General features: G+C 35.4%; 1 protein-coding gene across 1 annotated transcript in view; it reads left to right on the forward strand.

Moving 5' to 3' along the window:
• Positions 1–21,075: 21,075 nt before the first annotated feature.
• LOC113551996 (zinc finger homeobox protein 4) overlaps positions 21,076–24,329 on the forward strand; it is a 103,054-nt gene continuing 99,800 nt past the window's right edge. The window contains exon 1 of the mRNA XM_026954628.1: positions 21,076–21,884. The gene's annotated coding sequence lies outside the window, so the exon portion shown is untranslated. The remainder of the gene's footprint in view (positions 21,885–24,329) is intronic.

Raw genomic sequence — 24,329 nt, forward strand, 5'->3', positions numbered from 1 at the left:
GAATCACCTAAATGAACTATTATAATAATATAGGTAGCTACCTATAGCTACCTATAGTTTAACACACTAAATATACCTATTACGTCAATAATTGTTAAAAAAAATGAAACATAAAAAATACTAACTTATTTGGATAATTGCAGCGATACATTAGTTTGTCAGTCTGATTTCTTCGATTACACCTTTACATATATATATATATATATATATATACATATATTTTTTAAGAGACAATTTAGAGACAGTAACAATTTGTATTTAATATATTTTTATTTGTTCCCTTACCTCCAAACCGATACGGTGTTTATAGTTTTTTACGGTGATTGAATGAAATTGGAAAAATAATCAAAATACATTATAATAAATGATGTGTAGTTGTGCACGTATTACGCACTGTTGTGTATGTATTTTTTATATTTATTTTAGATATTTTAATATTTTAAAAGTCTAGAAGATTTGCATCGTTGATTTAGGCGAATTCGATGCAGTCAAAATTCTTTGATTTGTAAAATACCTTATTTTTTCAATTGTAATAATTATGGCATTGGATTTGACAAGGTTACATTTATTGGATCCAAATAACAAACAACGAAACACGTAGGTATACCGTGTACATGACAATATTAAGATAAGGAAATCTTAATTAAATTTATAACCAATATTATGATGCATATGACGTATTTGGAAATAATCAAAATAATTGGACTTTTAGTTTTAAAATTAGTTTTTAAACACATGTTCAGTTAGACTCTTACTAATTAAGCAATGTCTATCTTAGATTAAACAAATATTAGATAATTTAAAGTTTTAACGTTGGAAAACACATATTATGTAATAATGCGATTTCTTCAATAGCGAGATTTAATATTAACATTATCGAATTGAAAAATAAAATCACATTTTGTCATTTTGAAGTGATTTTGAATATTTTGATCCAACAAAATATATCATATTTAAAGTATTGTATTGTTATAATTGCGCTATATTTATATTAAAATAATAATACCTATATTTGTATACAAAAATGTAAAGTTTTAAAAACCAACTCGTATATCGTAATATAATACATACGTATTATGCTCTACGCATATAAACGTGAACGTTTAATATATATAAAATTGAAAATGATTTACTTATTAGTATTGTAGATATCACGGGGCATAATACACAATTGACATAATTTAGAAATCGTATAAGTTACTTCGCCACGTCTGTTTTTCATAAAATATACATTTTTCTTTATTTGATTTCGTATTTTAAAAACAAAAAATATCATTAGCGTAGATAATGGATTAGGATCAATACTACAATATGTCGCTAATGAAAATAAAAAAAAACATAATATTAAAAAACTGCTGTGATCCTACTGATTGTACATTTACATTTCAGAAATTTCCAATTTCCATACAGATAGTATTGCAAAACTTAGAATAATAGTCCATATTACGACGGAGTGTTTGGCCGTGCTTCAATATTCGTTACGCAACGGAAAAAATATATGTCTACTCAACGCGATAATAATATATTCTCACAAATATAATTCGTTAATCCACATGCGGCCGTGGTGAGCCGAATTACGCGTTGCGTCTGGACAGGTTAATTTGCATCAATCGCGGTGTATAATATTGTTATACATTATGCACATGACCATTTTACTTTGGAAAAAAAACGAACAGTATTGTACGCACGTGTGTGGGAAAGAAAAACCTAAAAAAAAAAAAACACACAAAATAATTTTTCCATTCCCGGTATAGTTTTAAATCGTTTCGGAGACGTCGGCCGGCGGGAAATGCGTTTGCATATTATTATTATTATTATTAGTAAGAGTAGCGATCGCAGCATAATAATGGTATCTATTATTATTGTTATATATACTTATTATTTGTCATTATAATATATTACTCTATCAGGAAATTGGGCGAAAGATTTGCACGCGAATCGGTACGTGATAACCGTAAACGAAACATCATCGGTAATCACGTGACTTCTCATAGACGCGTGTACAGGTAATATACACTGTAAGCGTATAATGTTATATATTATATTTGACGAGAAAACATTATGGGCGAAAAAAAATCAAATTGTTTTCCCATATAATACGTACCTCCTGCGCGTACTATTATTATTGCGCGCATAACGTTATATACGTATACGTGTCATACCGGGCGAGTTTTATCAATTATTTTTCGAAATCGCCTGGAGCGTTGTATAAATAGCATAGTCGTTCTGCCTGTATACGTCGTATTATAATAATATAATGTAACATAATGTGTATACACTGCAGTGTACACACCGTGTACGGTAATTGACGGACGATATGCGTACGCAAAATTTTTCTCGTTTTTACCGTGTCGGCGATGGGGGGAGGGCCTGCAACGATAGGACAAAAAAAAAATAAAATACGTCGACTGGCTGTGGTGCAGGTATATGATGATATGCAGATGGCGGAGAAGGATACGACCGATGATGCTGATGATGATGGGTGCTGATTTCGTATAATATATGTGACGGACAATACTGTTTTCGACCGATTCGCGACGCCCAGCCGACTTCACCACAGCCACTGCTCTGTTGTTATATTATTATTATTATTATTATTATTATCATCATCATAATACGCATGTGTGTGTGTGTGTGTGTGTGTAGTATTGGGTTAAACGAACTGCTGCAACAACAATAATGCTAATAATAATGATAAAAATAATAGTAATAATGATAACCGTCTCTCGTGGGTGACCGCGAAATCCGACGCGAAATAATAAAATAACATAAAGGAATCGCGCAGTCATTATTATCAAAATATATATATATATATATAGTGCATAATATGGGTACGTGAGGAGATACGTGCAGGCGCTTTATTATTAATGTATATACAATATTTTATCGTATGTGTTATCGATTATTCCGAAGAAATAGCGGTTTTGTAGAGAATACGCGTATACCTATGCCGTGGTTCCCAACGTGTCCTTCTTGCGATACGTCCGTTTTCCAACGTTATTTTCCGTTCGTGAAAAACCATAGTATACGCGACAACCGCAATTAATCGGTCGGATATGCTGCAAGCCTCCATCGGCATCCGCCGTTTCTTTTGACACTTTTTTCCAAAACAATTTTTAAACGCGTACCCGTTTTTCGGATTTCCTATTGTTTTGTTTTAATACAGCATTGTATAGCGTACGTTACAATGATAACACGAAACGTGTTAAATGGACGCGCGGACGGACAGTATATTATGCAATCGCGTAATATCGTGTTTTTACAGCTTTGTATACACTTATTATTATTTGTATAATTGTATTTGTATACGATACAACGGAAACGCCAATCCAACAAATCAACAACGACAGCCACACGTGATATCGCCCATTGGCATTTCAACAAAATGTGTAAAGCATTCGGTATTTTATGTTTACCTTTTATTCAAGAAACTATCAATTAGCTAAACACGTTTATGTTGGACGTGTAATCTTTTTAAATTCGATTCTGTACAACCGTCGAACGAACTGCGTGTTAGATTTTAGCGTAGGTATATTATTGAATTTTTATTTACGACTCGATTTTAAGTCGTGTAATACACAATAATGTCTATAATACGCATCACTGTGTCAGTCGCATTTTTGTGTGTAAATTATTTCTTTCTGTCCGCGCATAGACACTTAGCAGATAATCGTCTTATTTTGTAATAATCACAAAATATTCCAATTAACCTTACAACGATTTTTAATCAAACCCATTAGAAATAAAGCCGACAAAATACTGGCCGATGACAACCCGTTTTTTCGATTTGAATGGACTCGCGGTGAAAATATAACGTATATCAACTTCTCGTTGAAATCGCTAGCCGCGTCGCTTACAGGTACGATAGGTATACATACTAAGATCCGAGGTGAATAATGAAACTCGAATTAATCGTCTGACATGTCCCAAAGGTATACATAATATAATATAATAATATATGGCTCATTGAAAAAACAAACCCTCATTGTGCGGTCTGGCGTGGAGGGACACATTGGTATTTGCGCAAGGGATGAAAATAAATTTGATTTTTTTTTCATCGAAACTGTTGCTGGTCGTCCGGCAAAACAACAGCAAAGGGGGACAAAGGTCAAACCGGTTGGCTTCCGAAACCCTCGCGAACAATACGGCACTCTCCCCACCTCGTCACATCATCATACAGACACTAAACATTGATATTATATTCGTTCTTGATGATAATCTGGTCGGTACCCTTCTCGGTCACGGCGCATTTCATCTCCGTCCGCGGCGGAGGTGGCATTTTTTTTTTTTGTTTTGCTTTTTAATCCGACTGTTCGATTCGCAGACATGATTTTACGTTTAGACAATTATATTTTTGTCGTTTTTACGACCAATGCTTAAATGCCCAACGCTATTAAACGCTACAGTACGCGCAAATAGTCACAATTAGAATGATGAATATCCATTTGGATGAAAATAAAAAAAAAAAATTATATTTCTTCACGATGGACAAATAGAAATAAATTATCAAACCCCTGTTTCACTCGTTGTTCGGGATTTAATTTTATTTTCGTTATTAAATAAATGACTATACGAGAGGTACGCGTTAATGAATCGACCCCATAAACATAAGTGGAACATGTGTGTTTATTCAGATACACAAAAAAAAAAAATGGTTTAAAATGCGTTCAACTGTTTTAATAACGTATTTAAGACTTTAATACGATTTGATATATCGTAGCGTGGACCGTAAAAAATAGATTATACCTATTAACCACCAATCGATAAAAAACTAATTAAGCTACCGATATAACGTTTTATCAAAAGTCCGGTTGACCGATTCTCATGAAAAATCATCGTGCCCGCGTGACCGACCGCAATTTACTATACACACATATAGGTTTGCTCGGTAGCGTCCGTCCGGTACGTAATAATAATAATAATATATATGTGTGTGCCATACGTATAGTATAATATGTATAATAATACGTATTGTATAATACGTATACGGCCAACAGGACCACATCGCAGTCTGCAGTAATACCGCGTGCGAACAGTTCTCCGCGCTACGACCGCGGTATTCGACGGTTTCCGACATTTTGAAATTAAAAATTCTTCTGTCGGCTTACGCGACACACACGCCAGTCGTTTCGATTATAATATTATTTATACCTACGGCGGTGCTGCAGATTACTGCGCTCGGCACGCTCGAACCTATCGGTAATGGTATATCGTCTTAAAATCCGAATTCCTTTTTTCGTACACACATACACGTGCTGACCGCATGTGACTAATTAGTTTCCGCAGTGACGTCGTCGATGTGTACGCGAGAGGCGTTTTATTTACGAAAATATTAAAAATAATACTTCGCGAAAGTTCGACCGTCGACGCACTCGCCCTTAACGAATGATATTACATAGACCGCGGCGGGCACATCACACTGCGAGACACAAATTGCAGTACACGTGTGCACAATGGTCAATGAGTACCGTAGTATGACGAGGATAGCGACGCGCGGGACGAAGGGAAAAAAACGTATAGAGAGAAAATAACACGTCGGCCGGTGTGGTCAGCGGTGGCTTCGGCGGCGGCGCGGGGGGGGTGCCGGAAAAAATAGCGCTCGTCGAATCGAATTTCCCCTGAGGAAAAGTCATCGGCCGCCGCCGCCGCCGCCGCTAAAACCATAGGATTCGAGGAGGTTTTCCAATTAAAACCCCCTCGCCCCCCTCTCCACCGCCGCATCGCAAGTGTGCCGTATGTGAATGTGTATATGTGTGTGTGTGCGTGGGCGCGCGCGTGTGTGAGTGTGTAGGCGCTCTAATTAAAAACCCTTCGGTTCGTCCGGGCTAATTGCTTTATTTTTCTTTCGACGCTTCCCTTCACGACCGCCGTCCCACCCCCGTCCGCGACCGGTCTCTTTTTCTTCTCTTTTGTTTGTCTTTCTTACCGCCGCCACTGCCGCCGACGTCAATTTGCGCTCGACCCGCCGCCAGCGGATCGCGTTAATTTGGAAGACGTCCAAACCGAAACCGTAACCTAAATACATTGTTCTAGCAATAATTATTATTTTTCTATATACTCCGCGCGCACACGTCAGTCACACTAATATACGACATTAGCAAAAAATAACGATTTTTGCAGAGCCGCCTCTCTCCCTGCCGCCTCTCAGTATTGTATTGCACGACGCTTTATATCGAAATAACTATATAGCACACGATTTATGTGCTATGATAAATGATATTGTTGTTTTAAAGGACACTGTTTTGAAAAAAATCTCGCGACGTAGACAATTATGTAAAATGTATTATATAGGTATAAGCATATATGTATAAAAAAAAATTGTAATCTAGAATTGTTTGGTCAAAAACAAATGAATTATGAATAGGATAAATAAAACATTATTTAATTTAAAAACCCACTGTAGGTAATTATTGTCATGTTTTTCCTCGATAAATCTATAAATAATGTTATAAGAAAATAATGCATCAAAGTTAAAATTTCTGATTTTCACACACAACACTTTGGGAACCTCATCAAATGTGTATGACACATATATACAATACATCAACAATTAATGTCCTGTTATTACAATTTACAATCACCTATTTTGTTTTGGTTTAAATGTGTGTAAGACACCTGTTTTTAATTTGTATATTGTCTTAGAAATTTTCCATTGTGATTGAAATCATATTGATAATTGTTCAAAACTAGTTTAAAATTTGCATGTATATACTCGTAAGTCCCGTGATTTAATTTATGTTACATTCTAATGGTCGTAATAAACAGTAAGATATTCACGAAAACCTGAATTTTTTTTTAGTTATTCGTCGTGTTTATTTTGGATATTAATATTTTGAATAATTCTCAATAACACGTATAGGATATACAACAATTCGAGCAGATATGGATCTCATTGTTATTAATAATACATGCCTTTTTATTCAAAATGTTAAACGTAGGTATTCCTTTTATAAACTTGTCTCTATTTCATTGACCAGCTGTGACTTCGCTGCTCGCAATGTGTTTCATTGAATTAAGACTAGAGCTAAATAATAAAAATACAAAATAACAAATGTAAATTCAATTAATTAATTCAAATTATACAAGACGTGTACAATACACGGGCAGTGTATCATTATATTTATAATACAATATTTACTGAAGAGGAAACCAAACAATTTCTGACGAATAAACAACAATAGTTATACAGTGATGACTGATGAAATAGATCTTATCAATATTACACGTTTTGTTATTCGTGTGCCAAGTTTGAAAATGTAAAAGTATTTTTCGTGCACAATATACGCAGTGTGTATATATCAGTATCACGCACACTCTCATTGTTTCAACGGGCGTATAATATGTATAGTACAATAAATATTTCCTTCTTTACACGCTGATAAACTATTATAGTTTAAATTTAAATGATTCGACATGTTAAAGGCACTTACGGGTGATTTATTTTTAGTCGTACTACTGTATTAATAACTTATTTCACAATACGCATTTCCAACGATAATTGTATTAAACGAATGAATAGATTTGGAGTTGGAGGTGATTAATTGTTTCCTCCTTAAATTATTATTATCACTGAATAGGGTGAAAACATTACTATGTGAATATATTTTATTGTTATGAAATATAAGTATAATAACATAAGATCAACTTCGTTTAAAAAGAAAAACTTAATCCTTAACAACATTTATTGAAGAGTAGGTAAGTAAATTATGTAGGTAAGTACGTGAATTTATGTTAAGTGTATCTATAAAACAGGTTTTTTTCATGTATTTGAATGAAAAATCAAACAAAAATGTTCTTTTGACAGTTATGTCTCTAACATGTAATTTAAAAACCTATTAAGTATTACAATATTTTGTTAAAATTGCAGTCTAATTAAAAGTATCTATTTTTTAAGTATAGTAGGTATAGGTAGGTACACGTTAGAAGATCAAATAGTGGAAATTAAGTTAGTAGGTGAACGACCTGTACGCATTGTACATAAGTAGTTATTAAACAAATCGTAACGAAATTTTGTAATAATTAATACATTGACCAAACCACGAAACAATGAGTCACTGACGTGGTTTTATTTTATTTTTTTTTTCACAACGGTTTCTGACGTTGCTGTACATTTTTTGAAGTATAATATCGGTTATTAAGTGGTTCAGTATAGGTTTAAGCTGAAAAAAATAGAACGAGTAATTAAACCAAGAAGTTCCCACAGTAGTAATTAAAGATTTTAAACACCGGTAATTTTTATATAATTATACCTTCGCCAGCGAAACCAGACTGTTTTTCTTAGAGTTATAATTATTGATATCGACTTTACTGTTATGCAAACCAAATTATGTTTTACAAATTATGATGACCGTACACAAAGAATATTTTGAATTGGTACCTATTGTGAAATTGCATTAAGCTTTTATAATACTTAAATCATCGATGAAGTGTTATTTAAAGTTTTTTCTATTATTAGTATGTTATTAGTTTATATTTATTTCTCAAGTGAATTTTTTCTTAAAACATTAAATGTTCTTATTCATTAAATTAATTATGCACCTATGTATTTTCAGTTTTAACCTTGAAAATAAATAGTTTTAATAAATTTAATTTGGAGCTACGCATTTAAAAAATAAAAAAAATTAGATGTTATTGATATTGTATAGATTTACAGGAATACATTATTATTAGCTCGAAGATTTATCGCCTGTCGAAAAAATTGAAATTAAAATTATAATTTATTATAACATTAAACTATACTATTCCTGGTTTCAATTTGTTATAACTTCTAACTACTAATCATTTATGTTGGATAAATGAATAAATGATGTTATTTAGTAAATACTGCCTTACGGTTTTCTTTACATACAAATATATACAATATTCGTTATATCTTCGCATTAATATGATATTATATAATATTATTTTTCGGCTATTAGCCTTGTTGTTGTCCGCCGATACCATAAATATGGAAAAAAAATTTGATATTTTTAATAGTTATTAGTTTAATTTTATTTAATAGTATAATCATTTACGTTAAAAATAAGGATAAAATATATAATTTAAAATTGATGAAAAATCGACATTGAAAATTTGAAAAAAAGTTAACTGTGTACAATAGATACAATCGGTAAAAACTTAAGTATACACAAAAGAAAGGTGTATAGGGGTGTGCTGACGTCCCGTCGCTTCCTCAAACATTCACACATACACGCGCGCGCGCACACACACACACACACACACTAACACACACATACGTACGTGTATATTATTGCTCTGCGACCGCACGGAGAACCACAATGTATTATATGGGAAAAAAGTGTGCAGACAGTCGTATACATTTAGTTAAAAGGACGCTACCCGTACAAGCGTTGTCTCCGTCTAACAAATTGAAACACATCAAATTCTAGTTCAGAAGAATAGACTTTGTGTTGTTAGATAATACAAATATATTCGAATAAATGACCTGTAACCATTATCAAAATTATTATTATGTTAATGTTTCGGCCAACGTCCATGGAATATATCGCTCGAAAAGAGTCGACAGATAGTCTTCTCTTGCGTTTAAGTTTGATGTAATATGTCAACTGATCACGCTCTCCGAACCTAACCGAGCCAACAACGAAAAACGATCAGGCTCTGTTATACCTCTAACCGTTCGAATTCGATATTTTTCACGCGTTCGCGAGACGGAGACGGCGCGTGCGCGCGGGTACCGTTATCCTCTTAACGCGTTATGTAAGATTTCGGCGAGTATAGACGAAATTAGGTACTACGTAATATTGCATATTATAGAAAGCTGGTTTCGCGCACACACGCGCGGCCGGCGCGGGACTGCGATATAGCGAGCGGTGCCGAAGGCCGACGAACGGCGCGGCGCGCAAAGCTCGGGGGCTGTTAATATAATGAAAGTTTTTTCCCGTTTCTTTTGTCTATCTCTCATTAAGACCACCGTCCGGCCGCCGCCCCTCCGGCCTACCGGTCATTGATCATTGCTGGCGTGTGTGCGCGCGTATACATATATACAGTATATACACTGCACACGGCGTTCGCGGGTCGTCGCCGTCGTCGGCGGGTGGGTGCGCGCGGAGTGTGCACCATCGCACCGGTGCGGTGGACAGTGCGTATGTGTACGGCGGCGGGGCGCGTTGCCTCCTATAGTTCTCGCTAATGAGAAAGTTGGCCGGGCCCCGGCTCGTTCATTACCCTTCCGCCGCCGTCCGTCCGCCGGGATGTGCCCGCGGGGGCGGGTGGTCCAGCGCGCGTGCAGTATGTGTGTAAAAGCTGCCGTTTGGCGGTCACACGTGAAGACTGCAGCAGCGGGTTCCTACGCCGCCGCCGCCGCCGCCGCGGGGACGGTTTAATAGGGTCCTTTAATCCTTCGGGCCATTTGGCCGAGCGCGCGCGACGTCCGCCACCGCCTTATCGTCGTCGTCGTCCGTCTCCGCGCCCGCCCCACCGGCCGCGGCTGTCCGTCGTAATTATACCAATATATCTTTTTATATTAACTCGGTATATCCGGACCGCGTTCAAATATAATACGTCTCCGCGGTCCTTGCAACGCAGTCACCGTGTCCGCACCCCCCCGCCCCGCGCCGCGACATCGATTGGCAGGCGATTTCTTTTCCACACCAGACCCGTGCCGTGCGGGGTAAGTGCCGGTATGGGTATACATATATATATACATACAGTCGAGTCGCGATGATTCGAAAAACTCGACAACTCGAATTTTTTTTTATTCCCCTAATTGAACTATAAATTACGTATTGATGCATATGAATTCGAGTTGGATATCTCGAAGACGATGTTTATCTATCTACCTTCAACTTCGCGAGTTATCGCGACTCGACCTTAGACCGATTTCGATCGGATTCGAAGAAATTAATAATACGATATATTATAAACTGTTTTGTAGTGCAAGGAGTCGGCGTGGCAACAACCCGCTGCCCCAGACAGATGATTATTGCGAGGGGTGGCAATTTTCTTGGTTTTTTAATCCATTCACTCAGGTACTTTGTACAGTTATAATACTGTTGTCATGGAATTCGTTAGGTGTGTATATAGGTAGACAATATATTTTATCGTTGTTATTAGCAAAGTGATCTACCGGCGTAATCAAGTTAATTATATAACGATATAATATTTAAAAATAACTTACTTTTCTTAGTCTGCGCGACCTAGGAAGAACAATTTAATCTTTAAGTTAGTTTTTTAATGCAAATCATTTTTCAAATTAACATAATTTTTTTTATGTACTTCCCGGCCTTGTGTCCTTCATCTTGCATATTCAGTGTGTATGAGATTAAAATAATATTGTAAAATATGACCTTCGTAACGTGGTGGGGCTTATAATAAAACCAATATAAATATAGACAGCGAGGAGTAGGTCTAAGGATTTGGGGGCACGAATACACACGATGATATATGTATAAAAAGACGTTAAATCGACTCGGCTAGGGGATTTTATTTCATTTAATGTATAATAAGATATTAGTATTTTTGTACAAATATTTGATTTGATGCTGTGCGTAACGTTCACTCTCTCGCAAATTGAACACACTGACGTCACTTACGATAACGAAAGCTTCGTCGTTAAACGCGTTTATCACCACCACCAATTCCCATATATATATATATATATATAAGAACTGAGTCATAAATATTTTAATTGCTCTATATGGCCGATCATACGGAAATAACAAAAACGCCGTTAAATTTTCATACGTGTATACCATTGGCAGTAACAGTCACCTGTGTTTCAAAGCAATTAATTCACTTCGATACAGAGTCAATAATCAGAGTAATAAAATGATTGTTTATCATAATTATATTAAATTATAAAATCCATCTCTTTAATGTTATTATAGTTAGATCAGTTAGATCATCATCTATATATACAGGTATTCGTATATGTAACTATGTTTCGTTTGATTAGGTGTACGTAACAATAATGGGGAAGCAAAATACATTAACAACAATTAGTATAATATAATTTTATGGTATATTGAAAACTGCCGTAAGCCTTTTACACGATGAATTATTCAAAATACATTAATTTGATGTGTGTCATTTTGAACGAAAATAACTAAATACAATGCTATTATTTAATCTAACTTTAATCCGACAACAAATATGTGCATGCACTGAGGATATTTTTATAGAAATAGAAATCGTAAATAATGCATTCGTTTCTAACAGATCACTCATTCCAATTTTGTCATAAGAAAAGATTGATGGAAATGCGTAAATTGAAAACTCAATTATTCTAAGAGGTATTCTCTAACAATTCGTTTTTTTTCTGATTCGTTAAAGGTTTAAGGTTCATAATATGTCGTACATGGAACATCCACTATAGTCTACTGTGCATTACAAGATTGACAACGAATAGAGGTTTCTTTTCGCTTAATTTGATCTTTTAAATTACGTTTTATCGTCAAAACCATTTCAGTTATATTTGCTTGTCATGAACAAATCTATAAAAATGAATTAATCAAAATCAATGAGAATAATAAAAATTAATTCCACTTCTGCACAGTGCACTCGAAAATAATTATATACGAAAACTACGTTATTTCTCGTCTATAATATAAACGGTTTGGCTTTGTACAAATCATTTTATTATTATTACAACGGTATATCGTCTTATGCGATCCTGTTTATATAATTTCCCAAGTGTTCGAGTAATCCAGCAATGAACCCGTGTTCGTTATTATTTACTTTGTTGCGTAATAATATTCCTTCATCATTGTTATTTAATTTTATTCGTTATAGTATTTGGACCAATTGTTAATACGAATCTAGTTATTACCATAAATTAGCGTCGTTGCCAGGTATATCGAAAAGAAAAAATAAGTGTATATCTACCGCTTTTACGTGTGTCTGAATAATTTAATGAATTACTTAAGCAAAACCAACACGTAATTCATATATATATTACAGTGTTATGTTTCATCGTTCAACATTTACATTATTTACCGCCATAATTTTAATAGGAATGGCGAGAGATCTAATAGCCCGGACAAAAGGAGGTTTTATTATATTTTTTTATACACACTTTAAGTCCTTCCTGTTCTCATTTACACAATATTTTAGTTTTTTATTTTATAGTTGTATCTCTTGAATTGCTGTTGGATTGCTTGAAGGATTTATTTTCACTAGTACGCTAACAAATATAATATATACTATTTATTTTTGATCGTTTATACAGAAATGAAAGAAATGTAACACATAACTTCTATAGTACCGATATTTAAAAACACAAAAACCTATTTAGTTGCATATCTTGTTTTTAGACGAATAAAATAATCTCACATTTTATATTATTCTATTGATACTCAAAAGGGTGAAAATAATGCCTAATATGCAATTGTAAACAGTAATATGATATTTTTTTAAATGTGTATAGATACTTATAATATATACAATATACTTATTAATATCAAAAAAGTCTCAACAGTTTAATTTTGGAAGTTATTATTTTCAAAGGTCTTGTAAAATATGAATATAATAATATAATCCTGCAACTGTGAAATATGTCGATGCATATAATATTAGATAGCCCTGGTAGGCCGGTATTGCAGGATTAATCGTAGAGCGGAGCTCTTTACAAATTCGGTCCGCCGCGCCACCGAACAAATCTGCACCAAAGAAATAATATACGACATGTCTACTGTTTCTTATTATATCCTTCGCCCTTTTCTAGACAGACACAAACACACAGACACAAACACACACACACACAACATCACCGTATTATACGACATCACTTTCCCTTCCATATCTACCGTCATAATATATAAATAAGCTGCAGCGCACTTTACTGTATATAACGAGGTATATACCTATATATATTTACTCGGCAAATGTTCCTTTTTCCCTCATTTCTTTCCGCGCGTCTTTGTGTATTTACAGTATACATATACACAGCTCACTGCAGGCACACACTTCCATCGCCCCGATGCACACAGTCGACTGCATTTCAAACTTCGAAAACCTGCATTATACCTATAAGCGTATAAACAAGCCGTGGCGGTATAGTACTGTATAATATGACGAATGTATAATATATGTTATGGTAACATAATTATTGTAATGTATATATATAGGTACCTACGCAGAGATTTCGTATGAGTGTGTGTGTGTGAGTGCGTGAACAGATATACAATTATGGTGTTTGCAAAGCAAAAAAGAAGCGAAATCAGCCCTGCGCGCGGATGTGTGACACACATATATACACGTGTGCGTATGTGTTTTGTGTCTTATAACGCACAGCATATATAACGTGGTCCCAAATATTGCGCAAGTATACATATGTGTGTATGTGTGTGTGCGCGCGCCCGTTTGTTTTCATTATATTCCCTAGCAGCCGTTATATTAGTTTTCGCGGCTAGGGAAGGTGCGGTAAAGGGTGTTTTTTTTCATTAGAAACTTTTAATTAAAAATCTCGCGCGTCCGGACACACACATATACTATACTTATAGATACATGTACACATATACAGCACGCGCGCATATGTTGTGTGTGATGGCGTACAAGTATATAGGTCCAGATTTCATTGGTAACTGCAATACCGCAACCGGTGCGATCCCCGGCCGATTTCTGCCGATTAGTCGTATATGTTTTAAATTGACGACATTGTATGTATATATATATGTGTATACGTATAGGTACCCATATACCTGCTACTCTGCACCGTAATAGCGCTTGGTATATAGACCCTGCAAAAGAGTGTAAACGCGAGTTTCATCAGAGAAATATAAAATTACTATCGCATGTATAATATTATTACGTATGAGTTCTACATTGGTGCAAAATATATAGATTTGCGTGTGCATCCCATAAACGTTTTTTTTTCTACTTTTCTGTTTCGGTTCAATGAACTGCAGTCTGCAATGGTCAGCGAACATTATATTTTACATGGTACCTATTGGCTTTTTATAATTATACGTAAACATACGTTATTTCTAAAAAGTTATTGAGAACTATATAATATATCACGAGTAATAAGTTATATCCACACGCCTAATATATAATATACATAATATAGGTACTTACTTACTTACTTAACGTGTTTTGATTAATTTATTAAGTTATAAGTAGATACGTTGTATGGCGCCGCATGCAAAGTCTTTTATAATATAAGTTAAATTTGTTTAAACCTTTGGATAAACAGTATTTCGAACATAAAAGAATATAATAGGTATTATTATATATAGAACTCCATACAAATATTGAAGTTTGTTAAACATTTATTGACAACAGATTTGTAAACTTTTATCATAGTTTAAAAAAGTCAGAGATTTTAAACAGAATTACTCCAATCTTCGTTTTATTTTTGTAGTTCTTATTACCTATTACATTATTCAAAATTTTCAAGAACAATCAAAATATCCTACTCAATTTATTATTGTATTTGGTGATTTCCAAATAATTTTTATTCGTACAATATATATCGGAACGACTGGGAAAAATATCGATATCAATAAATAACAAGCTTTAAAAGATTCAATAAAAATTCTGCAGTTTGCCAGATTCCTTATAAGCTATGAAATTAAAGTAAAATATTCATAACATTATGACGTACATACCAACTTTAGAGTTTAAAGTGTTGACGTGTTAAAATTAGATTTATCAGTAGAATGTTAGAAGATTCAACAAGAGTGTACCGTACTTCAACAGTATCGATACTCGTTCAAGTTGCACGCAGATAAGTATATCATATTATTCTACAGCATATAATGTTTGCCTCGTGCAAAGCCATATAAGTGTTACCAGATTCAATATACTTATAGACTTCGCTGCTTTAAAATCATTTATTTTTGTTGAAGATGAAGATAAAAACAACATTTAGAAGGTATTTACAACTTATGAAATACCTTATTGTAATGCTAACTCATATTTAAAGACAGTTTTTTAATTACCAATCTCTTTTAAGTTATAGAGACTATTTAAGAGATATATCGAGCTTGTTTTCAAGAAAAACAGTCGTCTATAGAATATAGATAATAATATTTGATTTATAAAAATAAATATTGTAGATGCAGGTATTTTTTGTCTAAAATCATTTCCAGTATAGTCAATAAAACATATTTCTCAATGAAAATAATATTGTATTTTGGGTAAGATCAGTGTATAGGTGAATCTAATAATACATATATTCTTATGGTGTAGATGAGTATACATATTATATATTATATAGTCAATAATATAAGCACTTCAAATGTTGATATTTATAGCAGTATAATTATATTGTGTTAATTAATTCTTAAATGCAATATGTGTAAGACATTTTTATTAAAACAATCACAATAATGACGTGTCGTAGTGATAAAACAGTAGATATTTCAAATTTCAATTTCAATTCTTTAACACTATCATATGGATTCAAAAATATATTATATATTATGTGATTATAATAATATGTTATTGTGCACTAAAACGTTTTCTGTAGCACGAGCGTATTACTGTATTAAAGACAAAATGAAAACATTATAATAAATTTACAAGCGTGTATAGTGGTTATCTGGCTATGGTCCAATAAAACGCTACATCGATTCTTTGCAGGATAGTGTTCATCCAGCATGTGTTTTCGATTAAATTAATGACAAAATTGTTAAGACAGTTGATTATAAGTATTATTTTTGTTTTCGAGATTATCGTTTACCAACACATAATTGGTGATATATATCAATACGACAATTACATACACCTATATTATATTATATTATATTATATAGCCTTATAAAGGTGGTATATAATATACATACGTTTTATTAGCTGAAATTTGTTTAATACAATTATAATAAAAGGTATCTGTAATACAGCGTATATCGTATTTTTAAATTTGTCACTACTTTGGACATAGTAGATATCGGTTAGTGTTACTATATCCTTTTGTAGCATCATGGATTAATATAAACTAATATCTATACTCTATAGGATTACCACTTAAGCTATACCTACATAATATCACGTACACAATAATAAATAATAATATAATATGCATATTACATACAGGGTATTTCCAAGTGTAAATGTGTGCATTAACCTAGGTACACCCACCGATGTTTTGTAAATACACAGGTTAAATTAATATATCCTTGTAGGCGTAATTACCACGCCCAGAAATATGCAAAAACATTCGAAACAAAATTGGCATTGTTTAACCATTTTACGGTATCTGATTCCAGCGCTCGTACGTTTTTTGTTTTCCCGTGACAATTGACAATGCACCAAGTTCTGTATAAATATTTATTTTGCGGCTTTGCGGACATCACGTGGGTCACCCTAAAGTCGTATAATGCACCTACATATTTTTTTCACGTAAAATTTATTTATTCGTCTACGGTTTATTGAAAATAAAAAAAGGTACGTATGCATACAAATACAAAATTATTATCAAATGTTTTTGGTATATGATTGTCGATCGATTAGCGGTACTATTGTTTCCGAGTGTCCGGTTTTGTGTGCATGTGTGCATAATTTTTTTTTATTTATATACAATAGAGACACCTGTCTGGTGCGCCTATAATATATAGTACACCAATATACGACCAGCTACCTACCCGTGTATATATTATATTATATGTATGCATAAATCTGTTTGAAGCGCAGTTCCGGGCTTTGGCAATAACGATGATAATCCTCAGAAAAAAAAAAGAGTTTTAAATTAAAAACAATTATAAACTATCTATAACTATATATATAATATTGTAAATTGTAAAATCGATTTAAATTTTAAGATTGTCCGTTCGTGATTGACATCAATCTTCTTAACAAAATTTAACCCTTAAATATATATATATATTATCAAGAAGATATATAGTATAAATACTAGACGGTAATAATTTAATAATAATAATGCATAATGTAACTTTTCCTAAATTAAACCACTCAATGCGGCCTCTGCTGCCACAGATTTATTTAATAATAATAATATAACAAATTAATATCACCTTAATTAGAATTATTCAAGTGGAAATGTAAATATTATAATAGTAACGTATTTTTAGTTGGATTTTGTTTCATTCGAAACGTTTTTCTTTCAAAACTATAGCTTAATTTACATATGTAATTAAAAGTGCTAAAATTAATATAATATTAAACACTGAAATTATAGAACAATAGTACAATACTCTTTATTTCCACCACAGCAGTCAGCAGCTGAGATAGGTAAAACAAAAATAGCATATTTTGTAAAATAACTTATATAGATGAGGTATATCTATTCGTTTTTGATCGATTTAATGAAAATAATAAATGACATACCTATGCCAAATACGTAGTATACAATTTATCATAAATTATAATATATAGCCATTATGCATTTATAGGCAGGTAAAGATAAAATGAAGAAAATTAATTCGTAATGTATAACTAAAGGTATATATACTCGATAGTCGATGTAAATATATTGTTGACTATTCATACGTACCGAAATGTGTAACTATATATATATATATATATATGCCTGTCTATTTTAATTATTTTATTTTAATATCTATGTATGAAAATGATATATCACAGTATATTTTTCATCATTTGAAATTATAGTTCACTGAATTAAAACTCACAATACAAAAAGTCTCATCTACGGTGAAATCACTTGTTCATTATATAGTTAGTTGGTACACGGCAAGTAATAATAATTGGCTTTTGGGGCGTGCATGTTGTAAATTTGCATAGATTATTTATTTGAAGAACTGTACGAGTACCGATGATATATATATATACAACACGATATTGTAATTTAACTTTTCGGAAACGCGAAACTGTTAATTTTTGTATTTTAATAAAATTGTTGTCATCGTTGCAAATAAATCAAAATATTATGCAATTGTTTTCAAACAAAACCTGCAGAAGTCTGACGAATCACGGGGGACTTTTGATTTTTATGCATTTAAATCACGTTCAATTCGCGTTGACTAAATTCGGTTTGAATATATACGTTTGTGTGCGTGTGTGTGAACTCGGCTGCGATGTTTAATCTCGGCCCGAGATGTATTCTGTGTTCAAACTTATGGTACGCCTGTTGAATATGTAATGTGCAGAGTCCTGAGAAGAAAATGATAATGTCATCTACTTTTTTTCTTTCGAACGCACATAATTAATGATTGTTCTGTAATATGTCTTATACTTTACTCTGTTTTTCGAATGGTTAATTCCCGCAATTACCTACTTCAGAAATAATATATGTATAATATTGGTAATCACTAACAAGTCATCGTTGCTCGTTTATCAGCCTATTCCAATTAAGGAAATTTCCTCTAGTTGTTTTGAAATAACAAAACGTAAAATATACACATCGATTTTTCTAATATTTTTTTTTATTTTGGATAAATTTCGAGAAAAATAAATCGACGAATTCGCACGTACTGCAGATGGGGTATAGTCTTACTATACGAATATTTCAAGACCCATAAATGTTTTATTTTTTAGCGCGATTCAATCACGAATAAATATTGTTGGGGCTAAGACCATTAATTTTATTAGTAAATACCTATACAGTATATATAGCTACTTATGGGAGCAGTCGTCTAGATTATTATTGCAGTCTGTAAAAGAATACAATTAAATTAAACTTGCTAGACAAAATGAAAATCAATACGGTTTGGTAATTCAAAACACGGCCTAGCAGCTACACTATTTCCAATTAATGTATTAAAATAAAACCAATGTTTTTTTTTTTTTTTTTTTAATCTCGACAATTGTTTAGTTCAAATTTAACACAAACGTGTATACATATATATATAGATTTTATGCTGTATACCTTGATAATATCGAATGTGTCCAATTGGATTTCTCCGTTTTGAGAATTAAATCGAAATAAAAAGGAATTGTGTTTTTAAACGCATTGTCGAACGTTGTACACGTGGAGACCTTTTTCTCTCTATTATTATTATAAAGTTAATTGACTGTTACAGTTGAACACAATTTATTTATGTTTTGGAAGACTCAGTCGGTCGGTAAATGTTACGTTTTACGAGCGAGTTTTTGTATACCAAGTCGTTATTTTTTTTTTAATCGTCTCTTGTGTTCGCGGTATAGAGCACAATATAATTTCCATTTTCAGGACGTTTTGTCAAAGTGCATGTCCTACCAACGTGCGTACACGCGTGTAATATATTAAGTCCTTTACCTATAAACGTAATAATAACAATAATAATAATACACAATATACGCCCGCAGGATATGCACCTTCGCGGGGTTGCCGCGGTCCGAGAAATGGATTTGCGCGTGTAATTCATTAAGTCGGAGCGGTTAAGAAACGGAAAAACTTGGAGGAATACGTCGAACGGCTTTTTAATTATTATCGTAATTTCACACGCTCGGCCGCGGCAGGTACGACGACGACGCGCGCACGGAGTGCTACACGGCGGCGAGGCGAACCGTCCGGCGAAAACGGGCCAGCGAATGGTGGCGACCGCGAGCACGCGGACCTCCCGCCAATTATTGTTTTATTCTAATGAAACGGCGAAGAAGTCGCCTGGGCGGACGGGGGGGCCGTACCGTTTGCGCGCGGCCATTGGTCGCCCCGTCGTCGTCCCCGTCACGGTCGCGACCGTCGTCATCGCCGCGGCCGTAGACGTAGCCGGTGCCGGCTTGTGCGGCGGCGGCGGTGGACGCGACGGGCACCGGGACGACGGATCCGTGCGGCGGGTGTGGTGGGGCGACGGCGGCCCAGGTGTGCGTTGGCCTCACTCGTCCGCTCCGAGGCATTGTTTCGTGCTCCCCCCCGCGCACCGCGCTCCGTCCGGCGACGCAACGCGGGCCAGCGCCACGGGATCGGCGTGTAATTAATATATGCGCGCGGCCGTTACACCGGGCCCCCATCTCGCCATCGTCCCCCCACCCCCCCCCAAACACGATGTGTACACGCGAACGCGCGCTCAACTCGCTCGGGCGGCGGCGATGCGACGACCGTCCGACCGTCGTCGTCGTCGTCGCCGTCGTCGCCGCCGCCGCCCGCCGCCCGCCGACCCATCGCACGGTGGCGCGGCGCGCGCGGTGCGCCGGACGGGGCCCGCCGAGTCGCCGGCAGCCGAAACGACTACCAGTTGTACGATGACCGCCGGCGCCCGTGTCCACAGGACGTGCCGAGTACCGCTCCCGTCGCCGAACACGTGCCGCCGCCGCCGCCGCCGTTGCTATCAGTGCGATCGTTGTTGTTAACACACACGCGTGCGACCGCCGCCGACTGTATCATTTCGTACAACGTTTTTATTTCGATTATATATATTATTATTATTAATGATAATAAAAAAAAATTTTGGTAAAATAATATAACGTCGTTATCACCGTCATCTGCTGTACAAAATTTAATATAAATTTTTCGTGATTGTTTTCGTTAATGTGATTTTGTATGAGAAATTACGACATCGACACGCAGAAGAGGTTCATATGCGCCAGACACACGCACACACACACACACCCACTCATATACATACACACACACATACACAGACATAATTGTATAATATTTTTACACGACTTTGCGGACGACCGGACATTGGCGGTATCCTTCGTCTACACGCTCTGCCGGACATAATGTAATATTATCATTTTAACGACGAAATAATAATATTATAATTGTTATTGTTATTTACAAAAAAGTCGTCGTCGCCACCGCGGGCGCGTGCAGTGCGTTTGCGACACAGTGCGTCGTGCGTGAATACAATCTATATGTACTATATTTAGACGGGGAATTATTGTTGGACGGACACATCGTGTATTTTAATAATTACTGCGATCCCGCGGATCGTTTGTGTGGATAATAATAATCGCAACCGAGTGCGTCAGATTTTACGCGGCTTCGTCCATCCGACCAGTCCGACACATCCGACGTACGATCGTCAGTGTTGGCGATCAACCAGAGAGCTCCGACGACCACGCTTATACCAACCCAGGTAAAATCGTATTTACAATATTATTGTGTTCGAAGTAGTACGAATGTGTTGTTTTTGTATGATTATTTTTTTTTTTTTACTCGCAATGTTGCATTTTTGTTGCGTTCGACAGGCTACGCGTCGCGGGACGACGAAAAGCGACCCGCCGAGTAGCGTTTGATCGGCGAATAACAATAATGATAATAATAAATAATAATAATAACGTGTGAGGGGACTGCGTTGGTTGGAAAAATAAAATCGATTCTTCTTCTTCTTCGAGGGTTGTTACGATAATTAGGTTTTGAGACCACCGCCGCACGGCCGATGAGGGGTTCGAAGTTTTCCATACGCGCGCGGCCCCGCGGGGACGATCGGTCAACGAACGTTGCATAATGCCGAATTGACAGTATTATAGATATTATTATATTTTTTTTTCTCGATTCTCGATATAATATAGCAAGTACGATTCCCAAAATACCTTGCTATAGGCATTATTTCGTTCTGTCTGCTATTAGAAGCGTTAATGTGTGCGTATACGGTTTTAATTGACTTGATAACGCGATCGATGTATGACCAATTAGGCACTTAGCGGAAATGTGTTCCGTTCGTATTTATTTTTAAATGAAAAATTAAGCTTGTGTCGAAAGTTATCAAACTAATGGCTTACGTTCATTTTGAACTATCTATATTCTATATTGTACTTAAGTTCACATGCTGTTATGCACAAAACGAGCACTGCTGCAGTGTTTATTTTAATTACGACTGAATATCGTTTTTCGTAATCTAACCTTAATCAGTTTAATTACTCTATGTTTTCTGAAGGCTTACGTTTAATTTTAAAATAAATTATTCCTGGAATAAAATACGTCTTGTAATTATTCTTTTAAGTCTTTAACTTATATCTATGCACGAAATTAATAACAATTTTATTGTTTTTTTGGTTTGAAAAATAATCAAATGCGTATCTTTCAATCATTTGTTTTTTTTTCTGAGTGATTTTAAAAGTGATATGATAAGATTGTTATGGGATCAAGGTTCCAGATTCTAGATATACTGATTTATGACTTTCGAAGTACAGCGTATGCCGTATACCGTATGGTATTAAAAATAACCGTACAACTACTAAAATAACTAGAAAAAAGTTTGTAATATACTTATATAAAAATAACTAGTACTTGGGTCGATAACCCAATAATAGTATATTTCATGGCAAAGTATTTATTGAGAAATTGACCTACAACCTTTGGAGGCCAATCTCATTAAATATCGGTGCAGGATTAGTGCTTTCTTTTTTTTTTTTTCGTATAGTTTTTTTTTTAATAAGAAATGTCTATGACGATTAATAATAACGTTGAAAAACGAACATAATTTTAAATAATTATATAGATATTACATTGTTTTGTCGTTTCACGTTTCGCAGTGTCTTGCACACTTCCCGCCGCCTCCCGTCACATTAACGGTATTGCGTATTGTGCGTGTGTGCCGAATGGGCATCGGGGAGTTGGAATGAAACGTCGTAAATCTCGTAAAGTTGACTCGGACGACGACCTCCCTTCGCGCCGTGTGAGACGAAACCCCCATCCTCCCCCGACGCAGACGGCTTTATCACTCTCTCAGTGTTTCTCTCTCTCTCTCTCTCTCTATATATATATATATATATAATGTTCATAAATATTGCAAGCATGTATCGTAATTCGAACTGATGAACTTGTTTGAAAAATTCGAGAAACTATCGTACACGGAGGCACCTCATAATCACACAGTCCTAACGGCTGTCGAATGTCAATCGTCGTGTTCACAGTGTATTTTAGTAAAATTAAAGTTTATTTAATAGACGGGTAATAATTATTGTGCCCGGCCAAATTTATAGGTGTTTGTAACGTGCGTGCGAAAAAAAAAACTTGTAACATAAACAACCGATGACCATTATAATATAGCCCGGCGTGTGTTATAATGTCGTATTAATACACTACTACCTGCTGCATATTACGACGGTATAATATTATTATTAAAATCGCTCGGAGAACCGGTCTCCGCGGTCGGCCGGAAAGCGCATCATCAAGATAATATGCAGCGGTGCGGGCGTTAATGAGCGGGCGAAAAGCTCCGGCGGCCGACCAATTAAAACGCCGTCGCCGATGATTATGTATGCGCGCGTCCCGGCGGAGGCGTGGCTGATAAAACGGAATAGATAACGAGACACCAACCCTGTGCATATATTAATTAAAAAGGCTCCCCTCCGCCGGTCCCGACCGGCCGCCCAAAGCTCCGGCGCGCCGCTTTTGCCGCGGCCGACCGTGTTTCGCGTGCGTGCGCGACGAGTGCAGTGCGTTCGCCGCGTACATATTACATAGAGGAGGCGACGACGACGGTGCGGTAGCGCCGCACCCGGGCGGGGGCTTTTTTGAATATGCGCGCGCGGCACGGCGGTGACGACGACGACGACGTCGTCGTCGACCGTGGCCG

This window comes from Rhopalosiphum maidis, chromosome 2 (genome assembly GCF_003676215.2).
Source record: "Rhopalosiphum maidis isolate BTI-1 chromosome 2, ASM367621v3, whole genome shotgun sequence".
NCBI classification, from domain to species: domain Eukaryota; kingdom Metazoa; phylum Arthropoda; class Insecta; order Hemiptera; family Aphididae; genus Rhopalosiphum; species Rhopalosiphum maidis.